The sequence below is a fragment of the Canis lupus genome, chromosome 3 (assembly GCF_011100685.1).
Source record: "Canis lupus familiaris isolate Mischka breed German Shepherd chromosome 3, alternate assembly UU_Cfam_GSD_1.0, whole genome shotgun sequence".
Classification (NCBI taxonomy): domain Eukaryota; kingdom Metazoa; phylum Chordata; class Mammalia; order Carnivora; family Canidae; genus Canis; species Canis lupus.
Genome location: NC_049224.1, coordinates 1284124 through 1305193, shown reverse-complemented (window position 1 = coordinate 1305193; position 21070 = coordinate 1284124). Strand labels below are relative to the sequence as shown.

Here is a 21070-nt window from a genome sequence, read left to right as displayed (position 1 = left end):
TGTCGGGTGGAAGCAGAGGTCACCTGAGGTACCAGTCTTACTCTAAGTCAGTTAGAAAAGTGTAAATTAGTGTTATGGTCAAGACAAGACTGTTGCTAAGAAAATACTGCCAAGAGAGAAATCTAATAGATAAGGCAAAGATGAGGGACGCCTGGGTGGCTCGGTTGGTTAAATGTCTGACTCTTGTCTTCGGGTCAGGTCATGATCTCAGGCTTGTGAAATTGAGATCTAGCCTTGCATCCAGCTCTGTGCTGGGCCTGGAGCCTGCTTAAGATTCTCTTTCTCTCTCTCTCTCTCTCTCTCTCTCGGCCCCTCTCTCTGCTGTCTCTCTCTAAAATAAGTAAATAAATCTTTTTTTTTTTTAAAAAAAGATATGGCAAAGATGAAATGGGAGGATGAAGCTCACAGTGGGTAGTAGAAAGGTGGAGAGCCAAGTGAAATCAGCTGTGCAAGGAATGGATTTCAGAGTGCTGCCTGGAGAGAAGCGGAGAGCCGGATTATGCTAGAACTCCCTTTGCAAGGTGCCATCCCCCAGTGCTTCAGAAAGGTGGTGGCTGAAGGGGGCCTTAAAGACTAACTTCCTAAAAACCATAGTTGGCACTTTGTCTTTGCTTTTTCCCCTTTCAATTTATCCTCATCCCTCTCCAACCCTTCCACCTGTCAACCTGTACCACTCCAAGAAAACCATTCTCATTAAAATCAGTAGCAACTTATTAAATGCTGGCCCAATAAGCAAATTGTAGTCCATGACATTTAGAATTATTGATCCTTCCCTCCTTGTGAGTGATTGGATTTATGATCAAATGTGTGTGTGAATGTACTGTTGTTTGGGAAGAGGAGAGAAGAGTATTGTGGATTGTGTGGAGAGTTGGGATTGAGCTTGCTTTCATCCCAACTACTGGTTCAGGCCCATAGCAGAGGCAGTTCCATGCTTGGCGGCTGCTGCTCACTTCATGGGACTCCTGTCCTGTTGCCCAGCAGGGTTCTCAGGTAGGAGAAAGAAAGCTCCAGGTCGGACAGTTTCAGGGAGGACCTGAATGTCTCTTCAGAGGACATTGAAGAAAAGTAATGTAACATGAGAAGAAGAAAATGGATGAGGCCTGACAAAGTACATTTTAAGGATATTTGGGAAAATACACTGCCAATTTAGAGAGGAGTTTGAAATAGGGCTCTCTTCTGATTTTAGGGACTACTGTTCTTCCCCAAGACCATAAAAGGTCTTAATGCGTTTCTTGGAAAAGGAGAGATTACAGTAATTATAAGAAACTGGGGTATAGACTTTGCCTTATGGGAAATAACATTTAATTTAGGAATGAGAAATGCCTATTTATATTTACAGTGGAAGGCAGTCCCGAATCAAATGCTAAGAGAAGCTGTACAAATGACTTTCTCATTTATCTAACACGCAATCTCTGACAGCCCAAAGAGGGCTGGCAGCTGTGTGGGGTGTGGGGGAGCAGAGGGGGGTGACCGGAACCCGAGTGGCTGTGGGAGGCGTTGAGGACGCGGGATTCTGAGGCGTGACTTGGAGGGGGGTGTAGCTTGGAAAGGTGGGGGGAACGACGGTGTTGTAGGCAGCAGCCTGAGTTAAAGACACGAACCAAACCGAGTGACGAACAGGCTTCCAGGCATGCGGCAGTGCCTAATTGTATTATTCTCTAAAAAAAAAAACCAAAAACAAAAACAAAAAAAATAAACGAGTAAAGGGCAAAGTATTTGCTGGCGGTGGTGGAACCTGGCTTCCTCCCCCGGTCCTGGGTCGGTGCTGTCCGGCGCGGTGCGGCGCTGCTCCTGCGCACCTGGAGTGTGTCCGGTCTGCCTTGGGATGGGCTGTTCAGTGCCCTCACTGAGATGCGTACTAGGCTTTAAAGACCCAATGAGGACAGAAAATGTAAATTATCTCACTAATTTTATGCTGCCTACATATTGAAATGACAATATTTTAGAAATAGTTTATATTGGACATGTTTTTGGATATATTGGTAACGTTCCATATGTTCTTAACATGAACTTCACCTGTTCCTTTTTACTTTTTAAAATACGGCTCCCAGGAACCTTGCCTCCCATCCCCGGGCAGCATTTGCTGAGCAGCGTTTTGCTTCTGTTGGGCGGTGCTGTTCCATTTGCTGTAAAATAGGAGGGTCTGGTAACAAAAGATCTCTGTGAGGTTATTACCTCCCATTTACACATTTTTAAAAGCCTTCTATTATTCCTAGTCATATGCCTCATATTTGATACAATGCAGGTTTTTCTTTTTTGTTACAGTATTTTCAAACTATCTCTGCGGAACTTCCAAGGGGCCCGCCGCTGAACAAGCCCGCAGGCACCCGGGCAGCAGCCCGAGCTGGGCTTTCACCCGGGCCCCCTCTCTTTGCACTTCCGGCCTTGTCGTCTTCTCCATGATTTCACCTAGAGGCTAAAGAAAATGAGAAAAGGGCATAAGAAATGGCACAAAGCATGAGGTGATGAAGTAAGCTGAAATGGTAGAAATGATAGACCAATTGTATGCGGACGTGTGAACCATGGGACTGTTTAGTTCATAAGATTCATGAAACAAGATAGAATTGCTGCCCTTAATAAAACTAAAACTTGCAAGAGCAAAAGAGCACGTTTAGACTGGCTGCAGGTTCAGATGCTTACGTTTTCCCTTCTTTGTAATCTGAAGCTTTGTCTTGTCTGCGAATGTGACTTTGCCTCCTCCTCTACCAGCTTAAGGTAATTTTGAAATTCTAAAATTGTAGTTTTGAAGAAAGCTGGTGAGATAGACACCATTTCACTAAAAATTAAGTCACAGATAAAAAGTGTAGATAATCTTTGCAGTTGATAGTCTTTTTGTTCAAGCTTTCTTTTCAAAGAAAAAAATGTTAAATAATTGCCTCATTTCCCCCTACTCTAGTAAAATATTCAATTCGATATCTGTTTCTTGGCCATTGATATTATAGTGGAAGATGTCATAGATAAATTGTTGAAATAATACAACTGACTTTTTTTATTGAACAAATGAGTTTTTTTCTTTTGAGTGTTTCACAGAAACTGCCAAACTTCAACATCACTTTAAGGAGTTGACCCATTTAAATTTTTGCAACCTATTTCACGTTAGTTTGAGAGAGATGTTATGAAAAATAGATTAAACATGTTGGAATCAAAAGTACATGAGGTCATTTTAACATCATTTTTAAGCATGTTCTAAGAATGCTCCTGGTAAAAATTTGAGCTGCGTATTTAAATTAAGCTTAGTGGAATGCGTATGCATCAAAATTACCAGTTAAATTGTAGGGAAAAAAACCCCAAACCTCAAGAGCCAAAGTGCATTAAAAACACCTCTGTCCTGTGTTTGTAAAGTCAGTGACCATAATTTTAGATAAGAATTTTTATTTACCATTGGGAAAATTTGCAATTACTAATTTGCAGTTGGAACTGATCATAAACAAAATCCACATGCAGGAAAAGGGTTTAATGGCTTTGTGGCTAATTTTTTTCTAACCAGCAATTGTTCCAGTGCCTTTGGTAAGAGGATGGCTTGCCTCCTTCACCCAGTCGTTCATCTTGACTACAGATGTGATTTGCTGCCACGTTATCTCAGGCAAGATCTCTTCCTAGCAGTGGTGGAAAAGATTATTTACTGGGGAATGGCAACAGCAACAACATTTTTTTAAAAAGATAAATTTATTTATTTGAGAGAGCAAGAGAGAGAGAACAAGCAGGGGGAGGGGCAGAGGCAGAGGGACTCTATGGGGCAGGGAACCCAATGTGGGACTCGATCCAGGACCCTGAGATCATGACCTGAGCCAAAGGCAGTCGCTTAACCAACTGAGCCACACAGGTGCCCAACAAAACACTTTTTTAAGAGTAGCTCCTGTCCTTCTATTGTAGCGTTTACCTACTAACCAGTCACAGTTAATATAAATGTGTACATTTAAGTAACTTCAAAAGATAGCAATTAACCAAGAGAGATTCTAGTGATGACTGTTGATCTGCTCCCAGTTGGGTGTTGGTGAAACTTCTTGGAGCAGCCAAAGGAACCATGAGCTGTGATTGCGTTCTGACCATGCCCAAGATCAAAATGTCCCTGAGGAAAAGTCATTATATTCTCTTTGAAGGGCATGTGGGAAAGGACCTGGGTAGGAGGATGAATTTTCTTGATTAATGTAACTTCCATAGGGGTACCTGGGTCTGGAATGCACACACTAAGCAAATGACTTGGATTCTCCCATTTAAGAGATTTGGTCCCATTGTGTCCAGCCTCCTTACGCCTTGGTCCCACTGCATGTTGAAGACCCTGTTTTAACTAGACTTCAAACTTACCTTTACATAAACTTGATTCCATTTACAGATTTAGATTCATTTTTAGGACTGGACTGAAAGTGCAAGCCATTGTAGAGATTTTTTTGCATACTCTTATTGCTTATCATTCTTTCTGCAGTTCACTTGTAAAAATATTACATTTAGTTGGTTTTCATATGAGAGAGAGAAGTCCTTTGTTCAGTTGAGGATCATTTATTCTGAAGAGCTTTTGATGTAATTATTCCATTGGCATTTGAATTAGGTGAGGATGCTTACTGAAGAATGAATATTCTTAAATTGTAAAGCCTTGGCATCTTTAAACCTTTTAACTAACTACTGTTGATTTTAGATGGAAAAGAAATTTTAAAGAAGTTTATATTTATAGGCCACATTCTCTTTTATTTACTAATAAAATATAGGTATACTTTAATTATTAAAAACCCAGGGTTTAAAAAACCAAATAAATAGAATTATAAGATAGGAGGAAGATGATAATGGCTACAGAAGAATATTTTGTTTATAAAGCAACCAATAATCCCTCTAAAATAATCATTTATTTTACTGTACTACTTATTTATTTACAGATATGTATCTGTAGGTCACATAGTTTGCAGATTAAATTTGAGAGTTAATTTTCAGAGTCATCCATTTTTGTTTTACTTTTTAAAGATTTTATTTATTTGAGAGGGAGAGAGAGAACAAGTAAGAGTGCAAGAGCAGGGGGAGGAAGAAGCAGACTCCCTACTGAGCAGGAAACCCAATGAGCCTCAGGACTTGGAGATCATGACCTGAGCTGACCCTGAACCCACTGAGCTACTGAGGCATCCCCAGAGTCCTTTCCTAATCCAGCATAACAGCAGAACATCTTGGGAATTGAATTGCATTGCAGTGGGAAAACATGATGTGATTTAGAGATGTTTGGTTGACTCAGGTTTTAGAAAAAGTTAATTATGTAAAATATTCCTGGAATCGTTTATACAATGGGAAATAATAACTAATTATCTAGGCTTTAGCTCTTGTTATTGAACTTATTAAAGATGCCTACTGTAACCTCAAAGTGAAACCCAGTTAGTTATTTGAAAGGAAAAGGAAAATTAAATATCCAATAATTTGAAAGTAACACTTGTTTAACTATCAGTGAAAAATATAATAATCGAGACATGGTTGACCTTCCACTTGCCACATGGGGTTTACCGGTGTTATGGTTATATACGTTTAACTTCATCAGCTGATTGACTTCTTTATAAAACAAATATGTACTGTTCTTACTGAATGCCAGGGACTGTGATCTGTGCTGGAGACATGAACGGATAAGACTTGACCCCTGGACTTGAGGATCTTTGAGTCTTGTGGGATCAGACAAATAAGTCCGCAGAAGAGTGGCCCGGTGTCACAAGGCTGATAGCTGCTCCTTCAGGGCATCCTGAGGACACATAGGTTAATAATTCCGGGGCTTTGCAACTTAAAAACATCCTATTGTTAATAAGCATCCACACCGAATCAGTTGGCACCTGAATGGTGTTATCAGTTCTCCTGGGTAAGAGGAACAGGGCAGCATGATCAAAGGCCTGCATGTGTGTGGAACTCTTCAGGGTCTGGGCCAACACTCCATCCCCTCTCGGGCCCCTGATTACTTCGGGATGCAGTGAATGCCCATATTTCGCTGCAATTAACTATCCTTATAAAAACTCATTGCAGCTAAATGTAGCTCCTTAAGTTAAAGCCGCATCAAGGCTTGAGCTTTGGTATTTGGCCCTTCCTGTGTTGACCCTGGTCCTGAGCTGTTTACTGCCTGCTTCTGGTAGTGGTTCTTCCCCTGGGGGGGAGCTGTGACCTCTGTGCTCCTCGCTGCAGGTAGGCTGTTTTGTTTACTCCAGCTTGCTCTTTCTGCAATCATTGCCCCTCAGTTACCACCATCATCTCTTTAAAATCTCTGTTCTCTTTAATTTTTCTTATTTTTAAAAAGTGAGCTTGAAATAAATATAAACTGGGATTCAGGACTTTGTATTTATTCCATCTCCAGGACCAGCAGTGGCCAGAGTTGAGGGCAGAGGCTGAGTAAAGGATATCTAATGGGCTGGTGCCTTGACTTGTGGAAAGATAAATGGGCAATCTTGCAAGTGCTTGGAAATAATGGATGAACAGTTTCTTAAAGACAGGAGTACAGGACAAGGTTCAGTCGTTTTGTGACCTGCTGTTCACAACCTGAGGAGTGTTTTGCTGACACCTTCTTGAGTATCCTCCCCTGGCTCATACGTGGTGCTTAGCCTAACAAGGCATCATCAGCTTCCTTGTTTTTGGTGCAGGTCTGAGTTAACCACACTCCTCAGTCATGGCATCTTACATTCCAGATTGTGCAAGGTTTCTCTAGTTTAGTGCTTTATTCCCCTTCTGTCAGCCACCCTACCTCTCTGCCTCCACCCCAGTAAGCATCTGTTCTCATGTGTTTGGTGAATGTCTTTGGAAAGTAAAGTATCACCATGAAGTTCAGTGTTTTATGTATAAACACGCTTTTAGTATATGTCAGTGATACCGTGCTGCATGGTGAGGGATGCCAGGGCGTTGCCAGGAGCTCAGTAAGGCTCAAAGTGCTTCTAGGCACTAATAGCAAAAGACACAGGCAGGAGTCAGTTGATAGATGGTCTTATATGTCATGCTAAGGAATTTAGATTTTTTTTTTTAAAGATGTTATTTGTTTATTCATGAGAGACACAGAAAAAGAGAGACACAGGCAGTGGGAGAAGCAGGCTCCCTGTGGGGAGCTCAATGGGGGACTCGATCCCAAGACCCCTGGGTCATGCCCTGAGCTGAAGGCACTCAACCACTGAGCCACCTGGGCGTCCCAGGAATTTAGATTTTATCCATCGATAGTTGGGAGTTACTGGAAGATTTTAAAAGGGGCATGACAAAATCAGCTTTGAGGCTCAAAGTTACTTGGACAGTAGTGCAGAAGATGACTTACAGGGTGCCAAGTGGGCATTTAGTGCATAGGAACTTCTCAACGATGATAGCTACTGTTACTTTTTATGTGTCAGTAATCTCTGTCCTACTTAACACCATACAGCTTTAAAGTTAAGAATATATTCTGACACTGTCACTTAAAGATCTAGTAAACTACAAAAAATGTAATGGTCTGGTTTTATAGTAGTTGAACTGTATTAAGTCATTGTAAGCATACTCCTTTTTCTAGGACATAGGACAGTTATTTGTGTTCATTTGGGGAGGTTTGTGTAGTGTCCTGATCTGTGGGTGATGATGACACCCAGACCCCTTAGCTGTGTTCCTCTGCTCTCACTGGCATGTGACAGATCCACGCATACCTATTCTAAGAATGACATTAAAATACAGTGACCTTAAATTGTGAAGTTTATGTGCGGAGAGAATGTTATTAAAAAATCCTCAGGCTTGAGTCAGAGCAGTGCCTGGGCGGACGTGAACAACTTTAGGCCTCCCTCCCACGTCTTCCCTTACCCTCTCTGCTGTGATGAGGAGATGTGGCATCGCTTTAGCTGGCATAAGGTTGTAATTAGGTCCAAGGCAAAAAGGAAAAAAAAATATTCTAGTTCCTCTTCCTCAGATTTTCTAAAATTGGCTTGTGGAGGCGCAGCCTGCTGCCCCGGGCAGCCACCCCGCTGCCGGCCTCGGAGGACTTGCCAGAGAGCACTGGTATTACCCTGCCGCGTGCCTGTGATTTCTGTTGGAAGAAGGATGGAGCTTTCTGTGGAAAATCTCAGAAATAGGTGATACGTTCAGTCATTCTCTCTTCAGAAGGAAAAATGGTGCAAGAGAGCGTAGAAAAACTACATGGTGGTTGAGAGGCTGGTTTGTTCTGGATGGTATGTGACCTCCGTAGAATAGATCTGGGAATAGCCAGGCTTTGCAGAGCTAGCATCACACCCTCTGTTCATATGGCACAACTGTCATTCAAAAGGAAGTCGAAGGATTCCCTGCTTTTTTAAGGAAGTTTCTCAAAGCCTGATAATTGTAAATATTATATAAAAACAGCTGTGTTTGCTGTCGTCCTTGGTCTCATTCCAGTAGTGAATCAATGTGGTTGATTTGTCAGACTTCTCAATCTTCAGTAGCAGTGAGTTGGGGTTGTGTGGTTGCTGTTTTGTCACAGCCGATTCTCTTGGTATATGTAGAAAGCCAGATTAAAAGTTACAGTTTTTTGGAAAAGTCAAAGAACTAAAAATACGAGATGGATTTCTGCCCTAAAACTGTTAGTCCTTTTCTCTTTAAAGCAAAGCAAATTCCTTGGTTTTTAAATTGTGAATTTGGGTACAAAGAACTTGTTCATTCCAAGAAATACTTCCATTTCATTGCAGGGGGATGCACCCTGTAACATGGCACAAATGCGCCTCGTGCATTTGTTCGTGCCGGGACCTTACCACCAAAGCGGAGGGCTTCTCCTACACACCCAGAGATGGGGCTCTGAGAGATTGCCGAATAAGCCAGATACCATGATGGGTACAGGCGATGGCTCTAACAATAGGGACAACTGGGTTCAAACTCTAGCCTTACCTCTTACTAATTGTATGACTTTGAGCAAGTAAGTAACCTGGGCCTTAATCTTTTCATCGGTACAATGGGCGTAAAATAGCTATCTCATAAGGTTGTCCTGGGAGTTAGGTGAGATAATACGTGTAAAGAGCATAGTACAATGCCTGATCTAGAGAGACTGCTTATGAGCACACACACTCTCTCTCTCTCTCAAATAAATAAATAAAATCTTTTTTTAAAAACCTAACTTCTTTGCAAATTTAAAGCTCAATTTTAACTCAGACTAAGAATGAAGGATTTGAGAACTTTTATTACACCAGATGGATGTCCCTTCTATTCTGAGTATCCTGTATCTCCCTGAACAGCTTAGGATACTGTATTGGATCCGTCTCATCTTAAGCCCGGAGTTCTCAACCCAGCACTATTGGTGTGTTGGGTCAGTAATCCTTTGGGTGGAGGTGGGTGTCATTCTGTACAGCGTGGGAATTTTTTGCAACATCCCTGTGCTCTACTTACTAGAAGCCATAGCAAACACTGCTTCACTTGGATTTGACAACAAAAATGTCTGTAGAGATTTGTAAAGGTCACCTGGTGGGGGCAAAGTCACCCCCAGTTGAGAACCGTTAACTCTACTTAGCATACATAATTTTAGTAACAGTCCAGTTATGCAACTTTAACACTGCAGCTTTGAGAGAGTTTTCTTTCTTCCCTTGTCCTCTGTCTTGTTTGGAGCGTATTCATTTAAACTCTTCTCTTTGTACTTACCCTGTGTTGTGGTATCAGCCGTTACCTCCAGCCATGTGATACGCAGATTTTTCCACTCTGAACATCTTGACTGGAATTTTTAGTTTTAAACTCCATATATCAGAACTTGATTTAAAACTTCCTTCTAATTCTTTCTGCTTTGTTTGCCACTCTTCCGGTAGCTCAGGCTCAAATCTAATCACCACTGTCCATTCAGCTGTCTCTGTCTCCACCCACTTCTAACCATTCCTAGAGGTGACTTTTGAAATAAATCTCTCTTTCAACTTCCTGTTCTCTCCTTGCCTGCTACCACCGTCGTCCTCCTGTTTCCGCCATACTTGTGCTCCTGTAATGGCTTCTCCAGCAGTCTCCTGGATTTTGTTCCCTCCCCGACCAATATGTTCCTCATCCCTTATCCTCCTGTAGTGTACTGATCTTATTACTCCCATGCTTAGAAACCCCAATAACTTCCCTCTGCCTGCGGAGTTGGGAGTTGATAACAGATTTCCAATCTTAGCATACTCTGGCCTCATCTTATTTACATGAGAAGACTCCCTCATCCACCTCATGGAAAAGCCAGCCTAAGAGCTCTTGCTGTTCTTGTTGTCTGAGGTTGAGTCTTCAGTCCCAGCTTCTGAGCTATTGCTCACTTCCTTTGCCCAGAATGACCTTCGCCTTATCTCTTTCTGGTAAATTTTTCCTACCTTTGAAGGTAGTCAAATTATATTTCCTCCCTGAAGTTTTCCCTAATTCATCACTTTTCTTTAAGCTACCATTGTACTTTATCTGAGCTTCCTTACATCACTTGATCTTCTAGCAACATACCTAATTAGAGAATCAAGAAGATTTTTTTTAATATGTAAGCAAATGAATAGAGATAAGATCTCTTTGTTAACAGAATTAAAATTTAAAATGGTTTGTCCCTTCTACTGAAAGGTATGCTAGAAAGTCTTTGTTAATCAACTAATCTGTCATTCTACTTAAGAAATATGAATCATGGGGCACCTGGGTGGCTCAGTGGGTGACCATCTGCCATTGGCTCAGTTCCTAATCCCAGGAGTCCCATGTCTGGCTCCCTGCATGAAGCCTGTTTCTCCCTCTGCCTGTGTCTCTGCCTCTCTCTGTGTGTCTCTCATGAATAAATAAATAAAATCTTAAAAAAAAAAAAACAAATAGCCACACGACTTTTCTTAAAAATGCCAATAATGCAAGTCATCAGATTCTTCCTCCCCACCACATACTAGCTTTGTGACCTCGCCCATATTACTTTACTTCTCTGAACCTTAGTTGTCTCATCTCCTTAAATAGGTTGTTGTTATGAAATGGTATATGCAAAGTAGCCAGTACAATGCCTGGAATGTAGGGCTCAATACATGTTGGCTATTTGTACTTTGCCATTTAAACTATACAAAACATCCTCTTTAAGTGAATTTCTTCTGTAAGGATTTCTACAAAATGCCCAGATTACAGACATAACTATGTGCTATTTGGATATTTCACTGTAATGAAGTCAGAGGGGAGGACAATGAAATGGGACCTAACTTTAATGTATGCTCTTTGAAATGATGTATGAAGTTATATGAATTGATTGTCCTTTTAAAAAAATTTCTTACAGTAATTGTATGGTCATATAAAATGATAGGAGCAGAATCTTCCTAGTGAATTTAGAGTTCTTAAAAGTGCGTCTTTTTTCCCACTTAATATGATTTTTTCCCTATAGAAACCACTCCTCAGAGGTATAGTAGAAATTAACACAAAAAGTAATCCAGTATTAAACAATTGTGTTATTTTGGGGAATTAATGTATTTAACATGTGAGATATGGTCAATATTTACATTGGAGTTTCTTATAAATGTAGATTTGGCTAGTTTTCAGATTGTGTAATTTTTTTAATAATTTTTTAAAAATTTATTTATTCATGATAGAGAGAAAGAGAGAGAGAGAGAGAGAGAGAGAGGCAGAGACACAGGAGGAGGGAGAAGCAGGCTCCATGCAGGGAACCTGACGTGGAACTCAGTCCTGGGACTCCAGGATCGCACCCTGGGCCAAAGGCAGGCACCAAACCGCTGAGCTACCCAGGGATCCCAGTGTAATTTTTTTTTTTTTTTTAAGATTATTCATTTGAGAGAGAGAGCACAAGCAGAGAGAGGGGCAGAGGGAAAAAGAAAAAGAGAGAGAGTCCTCAAGTAGATTCCCCTCTGAGCGCAGAGCCTGACACAGGGTTCCATCCTAGCACCCTTAGATCATGACCTGAGCCGAAATCAAGAGCTGAATGCTTAACCAGCTGAGCCACCCAGGTGTCCCCAGGTTGTGTAATTTTGAGGAAGTATTAATGATACCTTTTGATGCTCTTGAAACTACTACAAAGGTATGAAGACATACCTTTGCCATCTTTGTCCAGATCCAGATAAAATTTGATCAGTAGCACATCAAAATCCATATAATGGAAAATCATTTTAATACAATTCTAACACTATTTTGCAATCATGATTCTGCAAATCCATTTGTATGATATATAAATAGTATATCATAATGCAATTTTATAACAGTGAAGACTCTTACTGAATAAAAAGTATTGCTCTTCTTCAGTGTATTTACAAGGCTGTAATTACAATAATGTAAATTGCTTTATATTCTTCTGGTGAATGTAAAGTATTGCTCATGTGCCTCATAATACACATTTTACTTTCCAAAAATTGCCTTATAATTGACCAGTAAGTTGATAGTACCTTTATTTTTTTTTAACATTTTATTTATTTATTCATGAGAGACACACAGAGAGAGAGAGAGAGGCAGAGACACAGGCAGAGGGAGAAGCAGGCTCCATGCAGGGAGCCTGACATGGGACTCGATCCCGGGTCTCCAGGATCACGCCCTGGGCTGAAGGCAGTGCTAAACTGCTGAGCCACCCAGGCTGCCCTTGGTAGTACCTTTAATTGAGAAAAGGAACAAACTCGTTCTGTCATCTTTGCAGAATACTTTTGTATTTTGAAAACATTAAAAAAACTAATAGTTAAAAATATACAGAAGCTAATGAATTAATTAGTTCCTATCAATAAATGATATAGTCTAATATAATCTTATGTTTTATTTGTTCTTGAAAATGGTTGAAAACCATTAAGATCATTAAATAAGTATCTTGTTAATATGTTGAAATCACTATTTCCATCTTCATAATGAACACTATATAAATGAGGAAAGTTGACATTTACTAATATGGAAGAATTTGTGTTTAAAATGAACCAGCAGCGACTACAAATAACTTGAGAGAGATTTCTCAATCTTTACATTTTGACAAGGTGATAATAGCAATCTAGATGAAGAAATGCCTTTTCCAAAATAGATGGATTTGGTATCAAAAAAGCATTTTATCAAAGATAAGAGAGTGCAATAGCAGAATGCTAGGAAAAATGGATGTACATGTTTCCGCACGGCTTGCTCTGTTCCAGACACTCCGGTTCCTGATACACATTTTGCTACCCTGTTTGTTGCCAGATTATCGGGGACAGTCTTCCATACCTCATCTGAAGTGAATGTACTTTGGGTGACCTTTTGGCCAAGGTTCTTTAAGAAGAAAACTGTAAAAAAAAAAAAAAAAAAAAAAAAAAAAAAAAAAAAAGAAAACTGTAAATCGAAAATTTTTATTTCTTTCTTGAATTAGTGATCAAAGAGAAAAGTCACTGTTTGCCCAGATAATTAGCAATTTTGCTAGCATTAGCTTTTCAGTTGATTAAAGAGAGAAATAGTTACTTTAATTTTACGTACTGTTTGCCTTGTTCAATTTAATGACTATTGATCTGTTCAGATTAACTTGAAATATTGACATTATAGGTGATGAACAGAAGAGGGACTCTGATTTATTAATGAGTCTGTGTCTATCTGGAATTCCCAAGTCAGATACAGGAGAAAAGTAAGATTTGTTTCGCTCCTTTTATGTGCCTGACACTGTGCTAGGTTCTTTCACATAAAATACTTAATTTAAACCTCATAACAACCTTAGTTGCTGTTGAAAAAGCAACATTTTTTACACATGAAGAAACTCATTATTGCCTCAATCTTACCTCTTTTCCTCTAAATCTTAAACTCACTAATCCTTTTTCCCTCAAGATATGTAGGAAGAGCTAAATAAATAGAATAATCTCGAAAAGTGATTTCTGTTTGGTGTTTAGACAAATTCTTGCATGTTTTGCTGAAAAGGTTCATCCTATTTTTCCCAGTGTGCACCCAGTGGCGGCTCCATCTGGTAGGTACTTTGATTGCAGGCTGAATGGTCGCAAGGGCGCCGATGCCGATGCCAAGGTCCCTTTTGTCCGTGTAAGTTACACAAGCTTTACTGCTTTCTTCAGGAAGCAGCTCAGCAGTCTAGGATTAAAGTTAAAGAGGGCACAGAGGAGCTTATCATTTCGTTTGGCTCATTAGGCGATAATTAGATGCCATTTCTAATTAATGCAGGAAGCAGAAGAGACCACTACTACATTGTAGCCATTAAAGACTGCATTTTAGGCCAACTCAAATTATTCCATGACCCTAAGCAAACATTACTGATAATAAAGAGGAAATTGACATTCTCCTAAGGGATTTCCAATCATTCCTAATCACATCAGAGCCCTGGCATGTGGCCTAATACTCTAATTCCCCCCCGACCTCCTCTGGCCATTCCCACTAAACAGAACAGGGCAGAAGATGTCGCCAGTCCCCTAGAGAAGATAAGGCATCTGTGCAGTTCCTTTACTGTGGCCAGCCTCTGCGGTTTCAGTTCAGGGTACTTTGTGATTGCCACTGTCCCACTTCAAGGTTCCCAGCCATTTAGTTCCGCCCCCCCACCAAACATTTGCCCAGGAGGCCTGTTCTGACATTTGAAAACACGCTCTCAGTTGTAACCACCTTTTTCTTGACTTTTTCTTTGAAGATTAGGACACCGAGGTGGCTTTTTCTTCTAACTCTGAGCCTCTGATAGAAGTTGAGTGATTGATCTTCCTCCAGCACTGTCCACCCTTAGCCTTAAATGGATAATGAGATAAAAGCATGAAGATGCAAAGAGAAGGTTCTTTTGCGGCCATAGATAGTGTTGTATTCAACCAGAGAACTCCATTATTTGTTTAAATTACTTGTTTTAAAATAGAAAAAGAAAATAGTTTTCATAGGTTACATTATGCTTATTAGAAGAAAAAAGGATCCAGAGCCTTTATTGTCTCTGCTTTACCGGCATTTATAAATCACTAGAAACAAGGAATCTATAATTTTAATTAACATTACATTTTCAGGAATAGGAATAGGACTATTCTAACCTATTTCAAAGCTATTTAAATGTTCCCTGGAAAGCTGAATGAGAACAAAGATCAGAACAAAAAGATATTTACTTCCACACTACCCATTGAGTCATTTTATAATTAGATCCTAATATGTTTTGTGTTTTGAGACCCAAAAACACATAGGAATTCATTTTGAAATTTCTAGCTGGTTTAAGTTTGTCTCCTTTGCTTTTGCCCCAAAAACAAAATGCAGGAAAGTTACAGAAAAGGTATTGAAATGACAACAACAACAAAAACCTCTTCCTACAGGATTGGAAATTCTGCCAAAAACAGACACAAGGACTCAGAATTGAGGAAACCTCAATCTTCCCTCTTCATAAATTCTAATCCAAGCAAGAAGGAATAAATAGAGCCTCTTAATGCCTTTGATAATTTAACATGCTAGGAGGATTTATACCCAGAAACTAGGGATGCTCCTAAAACTGGAGGCAGAGTGATGCAGGGACTGGATGTGCCAGAAATGTAAAATATCGGAGTTACACTACATAGTAATTTGAAACAGTTTAGGTTAGTTTTAAGGCATCCATTTGTGCTCAGGCACATCTGTTTAGTAGACTCTTATTTCAGGAGGATCTTATTGTTAACTTCCCAAAGTACACAGTTGATGTAAAATCATGGTAAAGATTGTTTTTAGAAAGAATTTGAGTTTTCATAGAAGGATGAACAGTACTCATTTGTTTCAAGCTTGGACCTGTAAGAAATATTTTCTAATATTTGTTAAATGAAAAAGAATTATGTTCATCAATAACTTTGTAAAACACACAAAGTGTTTTGGAATCTACAAAGGATTTGAACTTACATTATGTCATTATGATCCTCACAGTGACCATGAGAGGGATAAGGCAGGCAGGTGTGATTAGGTCATTTTTTGTAGATGAGCAATCTGAGGTTCAGGGAGGCCAAGTGATTTCCCTCTGATCAGCGCCAGCTTCATGGGCATTTGAGCTGTACAGTCATGTGGGTTCCTGTACTTAGGAAGTTCTATACTTTGTTTAATGCTTTACAGTCACCCTTTGGAAAAATTTTTTTTAATTTTTTTAAAATTTATTTATGATAGTCACGGAGAGAGAGAGAGAGAGAGGCAGAGACACAGGCAGAGGGAGAAGCAGACTCCATGCACTGGGAGCCCGACGTGGGATTCGATCCTGGGTCTCGAGGATTGCGCCCTGGGCCAAAGGCAGGCGCCAAACCGCTGCACCACCCAAGTATCCCTGGAAATTCTTAATATCTAAACAAGATGCCCTGTATTGGCTGAATGCAAAATTACATTTTTTTTTTCAAATAAATCCAGAATCTTAAAAGCAGTGACTTAATCCCTTCAAACCTTAGCTTTTCATTTAAGGCAAGATAATTATAAATAGTAATGATTGGTTTATATAAGTATATTATTTAATTTAGTAAATTCATTAGGAGGAAGCATGTTATTTATGACATGAAATGGCTTACTAAGTAACAGCTGAAAAAAAGGTGATCAACTTTCCATATTGGGATTTAAAGTTGGCAAACTATATGGCCAGCTGAATTCATAATTCCTGTGATCCACGTGGCTAGGCAGTATCATTTTGCAAGGCCCAGAATTGTCAAATAGTAAAACCCCAAATATGGTTCTTGTTTCCTGGACAAGTAAGTGAGGTTCATTGAGTACTGTTTATGGATCATAAGACTGTTGTAAGGCCGATGGCATTAACATAACCATGAATAATAGTTACTCTTTTCCCTTATGAATTTTATTACCCAAGTGGAAGAGGGAAGAAGACATTGTAAGTCTTTTGAGGGGAGGAACCCCCAACAAACTGTATAAATACCAACCTCTGCTACCTGTCAGTGTCAATTCAACTTAGACAATACTGTCCAAAACAGCAGTGTCCCTTCTAATTGTAAGAATGACTCTTAAATTGTGATGAAATGTCACTAATGAAACAAATTGTTCAGCATTAATGAAAGAAACACATAGTGCTATTAACAAAGTGAGAGGTGGTGGTGACCTGGTGGAAACATATAAATCTGAAAGAGTCAGTAGGACAGTAATGTAACTAAAACTTTTAACTCCTAAATGCATTAGAAACAGAATGAATTTATCTGTTTTATCATGACAAATACTGTTGATAAAGATGGGAAACAGTAACCAGGTAAAGTGGACTCTTGACTGAGTTTTATTTTGTTTTTATTTTTTAGATTTTATTTATTTATTTGAGAGAGAGACAGAGATAGCAACAGAGAGAGCGAGAGAGCGTGCACAAGCAAGAAGGAGAGGGAGAAACAGGCTTCCTGCTGACTAGGGGGCCCAGTGTGGGGCTGGAGCCTGATGGAGGATTAGATCCCAGCACCCCAAGATCATGGCCTGTGACCAAGGGTGGATGCTTAACTGACTGAGCCACCCAGGAGCCCCTTGACTGAATTTTAATTTCTCTTCTTTTCTAACAATATTCTTCTTTCATTCCTCCTTTTTTTTCATTCTTTATTTCTTCCCTTCTCTCCTTTCGTGTTATTATAGAAATAACAAAGAAAAGAGAGTTATCCATTCAATTTCTTCAAATTCTCCAAGCCAGTGTTTCAGGTCTACTACATGAGAGGTACTGGCTGGTCACAGGATTTCATCCTCAAGTCATGTGAGGGGGACACATGCATACAGGTAACTATAATACACAGCAGTGAGCAGTAAGTTCTGTGAAGGGAGGGCTATAGAGGACATGGTGATTACCTTATTCACTGAAAAAAAAAAGTTGAGGTTTCATCACCTTTCCAGATAGATAGACCACAAAAGACTGTGTGTCTTAGTGCTAAATCCTGAGACGTGGAGTAGAGATTTGGGTTCAGTCTTAGCTTTACTTCATATGAATTATGTCTTCTTAAGCAAGACATTAACTTTCCAAACTAGTTTCTTTATCAACTGTAAGTCCTAATACCTACCTTACCTTTTTTAGTAGACTGTTGTGATTGTCATATCAGGTTAATCCATTCAATTCATCAACTGTTTCTTGAACTCCAACTTCTAAACCTGGCTTTGTGCTGGGCACCAGGGGACACAGATCAATAAGACACTCCCTTAATTCAAGGAGCACACAGTTTATACCCAAAGTTGCAAACTCTGATGCTTACTGAGGCCAGGTCTGGATTGTAAATGATTGAAAGGACATATTATAAACCAGTCGGATTGGTGGGCTTCCTGATACACTGTAGAAAGTATGTCTTATCTTGATGGGGTGGCCCCTGCCAGCTTCAGCTCATTGTGGCTTTTCAAGAATGCTAGTATCTTATATCTAGGTTTGGTTTCCTTAAAATATGAAATAATTTGTATTCTTATTGTGGACATGCAATTATAGATATTATCTAAACACTTTGCAGGCAAAGTGTGTCTGTGAAGGATGGAATCCACTTATGAGGTGGCCATTTACAAGCTCTGGTCTAGACAGGCATGCATGCAGATAAACCACAAGGCATAAACCATAAGTACAGAAATGGACTGAGCTAGCTTCAGATGACTTCAGAATGGAATGAAAAGATGCAGTGTTTGTGCTGTGGAAGGCATCCCATAAGAGGTGATGGCTGTGCTGAATTAAAGAATGACTGAGATCTGGTTAGCCAGAAAATTGGAGGAGGTGACTGAAACGAAGAGTTTGGTATTGGTAACTACAAAAGGGAGAGCAAGAGGAGGTGAAACCAGAAAAGGGCAAGATACCAAATGATTTCACATGAGGTCTCACATCTGAGAAAACTGGGTCCTTCTCACTGTCATGGAGATGGTGAGCATAGAGGACAGTCAGATTTCTGTTCTAGAAAGATTGTCCTGCCAGTAGACTGGAGGAAAACTGAAGGGAATGAGACTAGAGGCCTGGAGCCTATTTGAGAGACAGTGGCAGAGAGGATGGAAATCAGGAAGAGGGTGACATAGATTTGTAAACCAGAAAGCATTCTATCCATGTGTGCTATTCATATATGATATTAACATTTTTGATTGATATTAAGATGTACAATTTCCCACATTGCAACACCTCTGTCTCAAGATGGATTCAATCCATGAAATAGTCAAACAAAAGCACCTTTTTCTCTTTTTTTCTTTTCTTTTCTTTCCTTTTCTTTTCTTTTTTTCTTTCTTTTTAGTGATCATAGCATAATGATGCCTCTGAAAATCGATGGTGTCTTTGATACAGTGAAATAGAGTAATAATCATGGACTGAATTTTAAAGCAGAGAAATGAAATATGTTCTAGGAATTGGGAATCCCACCTACATCTCTGGAAAGGAGCCTTTAGACATTCATCTGCTTTGGTTACCAGCAGCTGTACTTACTTCCTGAATGTTCATTAGGTCAGGGAAGGCAAATGTGTATGCCACAGGATCTGGGTGGTGATGTAAATGTATAAAGCTATCAAGGGCACTACAGGCCCTCTCTAAAAATCATTTGCTACTTAGGTCATATCAACTACTACTAGACATGATTTAAAAATTACTGTTGCCAGATTCAAGAAAACCTGGAAATCTGAATTTTTTAATGAAATCCTTGAATATTTATATCTTGGCAAGACATTCAAAAACCTGTGCAGGCCAAAAATCTATGTATTAAATAAGCTCCCAGCCTTGCCCCTTGCTAAGCTGTTCGTTGAAGGAGTGATCGGATTGATATCTAATCCTTACAGTTTCATACTATTAAATGCTAGATGTTGCTAAATGCCAGTGACAAGACTAAGTCACAGCTGGGAGAGATGAAATCTCTTCCTTGTCTCTAGTGACCATCTGGTACAGCTCACAGCCACGTGAATCCTTTAGAGCAGTCTCAAGGCCTGTGATCTAAAATGGGTTAGTTATTTTGTCCTAAAATTTGCCTGTTTGATCATTTTTCAACAGGAAAAAATTTTGGCCACATTGTTTTGACATAATTATGTCTCATGCCTCAAAATTTCTTTCTTTTTCAGAAACAATAACTGAAGCTATTGATGTTTAAAAGCTGTCTAGAAAGCCAAAGGGAATTTCTTAATTTTGCTTTTATAGATTTATCACTTACTAATCTCCTTTGCTCACAAGCTTTGTCACCATTTGCAATGCACTATTAATAAATGCAGAAAGAATAAATATATTGTTTATCTTTTTTGCAACAATAATATCTGATTTAAACTTGGTAAATTAATAAAAATTAAGAGTGTCAGCAAGGCGTTCTGCTCTGGCAGTGATTGGAGTAAGAGGAAGTACATTTATACTTCCATAAATTACCTGGGCATAATGCATGGCACAGTTATTTTTAGACACTAAACAGTGCAGGACAGGACTTTGGTTCCTGAGAGAAGGGAAACACAAGGTAAGTACCACATTCACCATGGTTCTCTGAGGACCATATATGGTGAGGTTTTATGAAGCTAAGCAGCAGCAATAGAGCTATCAGAAGAAAGATAGGCATGGATGTTAGAAGACAGGGGATCTATGGCCAAACCAAGGTGGAGAGACTTCACTGAGCACCTCAGATGTTTGGTTGAAATCTCAGGGACAGCCCGAGTGGCTCAGTGGTTTAGTGCCGCCTTCAGTCCAGGGCCTGATCCTGGAGACCGGGGATCGAGTCCCACGTCGGGCTCCCTGCATGGAGCCTGCTTCTCCCTCTGCCTGTGTCTCTGCCAATCTCTTTCTCTCTCTCTCTCTCTCTCTCTCTGTCTCTCATGAATAAATAAAATCTTTAAAAAAAATCTCATGTCATGAGACATGAGACATGTTGGGAGTATAGGCCACATCCCTAGAGCAAGGACCATGCTGTTGCACCAAGAACAAAAAACAAATAGATTTGCTTTAACAACAAATAAAACCAAACTGAACAAGGTCAAAAAGATTTGTCCCCAACTCAACTGCCTGCCACCAAAAAAGGCAACTCTTTTTAAAAGGAAGATAACACAGGGGCACCTGAGTAGACATGGAAGGCATTATGCTAAGCAAAATAAGTCAGACAGAGAAAGATACATACTGTATATATCACTTATATGTGGGATCTGAAAAAGCTGAACTATAACAGAGTAGAATGGTGGTTGCCAGTGACTGGGACGTGGGGGAAATGGGGAGATACTGGCCAAAGAGTACAATGTTCCAGTTATGATTGAATTCTGAGGACCTAATGTGCTACATAGTGATTATATTTAATATTATATGCTTGAAAATTGCTAAGAGAATAAATCTTAAATATTCTCACCACAAAAAAGAAGTAATTATGTGAGGTGATGGAAGTGTTAAATGAACCCCAGTGTGGTAATC

At 39.7% G+C, this 21070-nt stretch overlaps 1 protein-coding gene and 1 long non-coding RNA gene across 6 annotated transcripts in view; one reads left to right on the top strand and one right to left on the bottom strand.

The window, feature by feature from the left end:
- CAMK4 (calcium/calmodulin dependent protein kinase IV) overlaps positions 1-21070 on the top strand; it is a 279256-nt gene that overhangs the window by 144255 nt on the left and 113931 nt on the right. The gene's annotated exons all lie outside the window — the stretch shown is intronic.
- LOC111094990 lies at positions 1713-7928 on the bottom strand. Its single transcript, XR_005356515.1, has 3 exons — positions 7756-7928; positions 2017-2416; positions 1713-1863 (listed from the first exon to the last, which is right to left on the bottom strand). It is a non-coding gene; the product is annotated as an uncharacterized LOC111094990 (long non-coding RNA).